This window comes from Poecilia latipinna, unplaced genomic scaffold (genome assembly GCF_001443285.1).
Source record: "Poecilia latipinna isolate Pla-1442-1.1 unplaced genomic scaffold, P_latipinna-1.0 Scaffold3789, whole genome shotgun sequence".
Lineage (NCBI taxonomy): Eukaryota > Metazoa > Chordata > Actinopteri > Cyprinodontiformes > Poeciliidae > Poecilia > Poecilia latipinna.
The window spans coordinates 15,514-18,840 of NW_015116405.1; the positions used below are offsets into that span (position 1 = coordinate 15,514).

Here is a 3,327-nt window from a genome sequence, read left to right on the forward strand (position 1 = left end):
AACTAAAGGTCACTGATGTTGTGTTGGAGGTAGATGGTAGGTGAAAGGTCAGGGGAAAAGAGAAACCGAAAGGAGAGCAGAGGTAACCAAGACATTAGGTCATCAGAACAGACATCATGTCTCCAAGATGGTGATGGGTATTAGATCATCTGTCCAAGCAGTCAGTACGGAGGAAACAGGTGCAGAATTCAGACAGGGAACTGAAAGTGCAGCTCAGGAGAAATAAAGTTCATCTGTAGTCTGAGGCTAACCAAAGAACAGTTGACGTCAAGGAAAAACGCACATGAGGAAAGAAAGTGTGTGGCTGCTGATAAGAATAAAAAGACACCAGATAGAAGGTTCGGGGTTCTTTGTTCCGCAGCGTTCGAGTCGAGCACACATGGAAATGCAGACCAAAGGAAGGGCTGCTTGCTGATACCCCGGGGCGATGAGACTGTTAGCTGCAGAAGGAAGGAACAAGATCCGTTTACCCACAACCCGGGATTCTGATTCGACTGCGGCCCTGCACTCAACCCAAAGGATTACAACGATGCTGCAGTGGACATGGGGAATATACCAAGATCTTTTGTGGATAAAGAACTGAGTTCGTTGAGGATTCTCACCAGTTCAACTTTGGATTTATTCTGAAAGGATTCTGCCAAGACAAAGACAGGACTCCATCCATGGACGTTAAAGTTATCTGCTGGCAAGATCGTCTCTGCATCTGGGTTTGAGTAATACTGCCTCCCCCAAAGCCTCTATTTAGATTAAGACACAGTGTAGGGTTAGAAGTAGGAGTGATTTCTGATAATTCTTAAAAGTTTTAATTTCTTAAATTTTTATTGAAATGCTGTATGTCTTTTCCCCTGCTAAAGCTTGCTAATAAAATTACTAAAGTCTAATTTGATGTTGTGGACAATTAAATTAATTGAGTCATTTAGATTTAATTCTTCTGGTCAACATAAAGTCAGTGTTTGTGGCCCTAAGTATAATAGGAGGCTTCGTACGTTCTTTAGTTCAGATAAATAATGTCCCTGTGACTTATTCCTAGACGCTAAAATTATCTAAGCCGGTAACAAGTGCACGTTAATTATTAGGGGAAGAACTACCGTGAACAGATGTGGTTCATGGGTTCGGATACCGGCGGGGCTACTCCGATTGTCTGAATCATGGGCAGAAGCGGGGCATAACGTCTGGATGTAGGTAGTTAGAGCTTAGACGAATCTTTCCCGCGCCCAGCTTAAACAAAAGTTCTCTAAATTCTTATCTGCGGTAATACTCTGGAATTAGAGGCTTTTCGGACCCGTGAGATGGAGAGCTGGTCAGTAGTCAGTCCGCTGTGGATGGGAGGAGTTAGGGGCGTGGCTGAATACTGTGGATTAACAATACTTTAAAATATATGCTCAATAGAATTGTTTAAACTTCACTTAAAAAGTGAAGTTTTTAAGTGAAGTTTAAAATTTCACTTAAAAACATTTACTTTAAAAGTAAACTATTAAATATACTGAAATTTCAGTATGATTTAAATTACATCTTAGTATATACATTAGGCTAATAAAGTATGCCTTTTTAGGTGCCTTAATAATATTTTACCATTTTGTTAAAACAGCAAAGAATAAAAAAATTAACAATCCTTATAATGGAACTTATGTAATGTTGTTTATCAAAGTAAATAATGTGTTCATGCCTCAAAATATCAAACAATGACCCTTTAGTGACAGAGGTTCTACAACAAAAATAATACTTGTCCTTAACACTAAATGTAGCAGGTATCTTCAGTTTTACATCTCTCCAAATATAATCTGTTGTTTATAGTTTTTTAACTAAAACACGGAAGCTGTCTTTACCCAATCTATTTTCAGATGTATGATGTAAGATCTATCTATTAGTGAACAGCATTAGCTCCAGTTCACACTCCAGACCAGATGAATGCACACTTTGTTTTTTGGGGGGGGGGTTTAAAAGCGTAATTAAAAAAAGAACAGCATCATTATGAAGCCGGGGAGGAGAAGAAATGCTGTTCAAATAAGCCATTTTTACCAGCATAATATTGCCATAAAAATAGAGAGGGCCTTGATAATAGTTTGTGGTTAGTAGACAAAAACTGGATAGAAATGAAATGTGGGTCACATTTCATTTCTATCCATTTTTTTAATTTATTTTTTTTACTGAGCAGCTGGCCACATTTTTAACAACAGCAAAAACTGGTGTCTTTCCAACACTAAGTGCTTAATAAACATGATTTTATGTTAAAATAATTGGACAGAATTTTTCGCCTTATTAGTCTACCATTGCTCTTTCATACATTTTATTCATTGTTAACTTTCAGGACCCTGTGATGGACTGGTGACCTGTCCAGGGTGAACCCTGCCTCTCATCTGATGACTGCTAGAGATGGGCACCACCAGCCCCTTCACCACCCTGCAAGGATCAATGTGTTCAGATCATGGAAGGAAAGATTTTAAGGTAGTTTGTCTCCTTAAGTTCACACTTAAAACAGCTTCATAGTTGATGCCAACATCAGCTGATTCCATGACATTGCTGACTATTTTTTTACAGGCAAAGAAGACACCCAGAAAGGTTTTTCCACCCAGGCATCTGGTCCCAATCATCGTCAGTTCTGATGATGTCACATACATGGCAAGTCCACAACATCTTAAAATTGTCATGTTTTTTTCTTTGCCGTTTTTCTGTACTCTTTAAAGTACAAATGCTCTTTTTAATTGCTCTATTGTTTTATTATTTTTTGTACGTTTCTGTTAAAAGGATCCAGGACTAGTTGAACATGTTGGACTAAATATGTTGCAATGTTCCTATTACCTAAAGAATTGCAGTTTGTGATACGCCAAAACACATAATTACTTCAAAAATGTACATCTTTTGATATATTTTTCACCCATGGAGGTCACCATTTTTTCACCGATGGGTTGATGACACGTTTTGGTCCATTCTGTACTGGAGTCTACAGAGTAAACACAGGAAGGCTAACTTTACCATTGTAGTTGTTTATCATATGGTGTTTGACCGGTGTCATTTTAGATAATGCCATACTGTGTCACTATTGGCTGTAATTTAAAAAAATTAAAATTGAGGCGAATCTGGATAATTTCTCACATGAAAGAAAGGAGAGCGCAGTGCGAGAGCCGGAGTTGAACAACTTCTGAAGGACCTAATCTGGACCCTGGACATTTCTTCAGGAGCCTGATGCATAAAAGACTGTGCAGTTTTGACACTAAAACTTGGAGTACGGAAACATTTAGAAAAATGAGGTGCACAAAAGAAAATCAGATGCATAAAGCTGTGCGCACACACATGGCCGTGCAATTTTCCTTTATATAAATCCTAATT

The 3,327-nt window shown here is 38.3% G+C and overlaps 2 long non-coding RNA genes across 2 annotated transcripts in view; one reads left to right on the forward strand and one right to left on the reverse strand.

Annotated features, from left to right (window-relative positions):
* Positions 1-2,620, reverse strand: part of LOC106941647 (uncharacterized) — an 11,190-nt gene extending 8,570 nt beyond the window's left edge. The window contains exon 1 of the long non-coding RNA XR_001423429.1: positions 2,537-2,620. This is a non-coding gene — a long non-coding RNA (uncharacterized LOC106941647). The remainder of the gene's footprint in view (positions 1-2,536) is intronic.
* LOC106941646 (uncharacterized) lies at positions 2,396-3,051 on the forward strand. Its single transcript, XR_001423428.1, has 2 exons — positions 2,396-2,445; positions 2,539-3,051. It is a non-coding gene; the product is annotated as an uncharacterized LOC106941646 (long non-coding RNA).
* Positions 3,052-3,327: the final 276 nt, after the last annotated feature.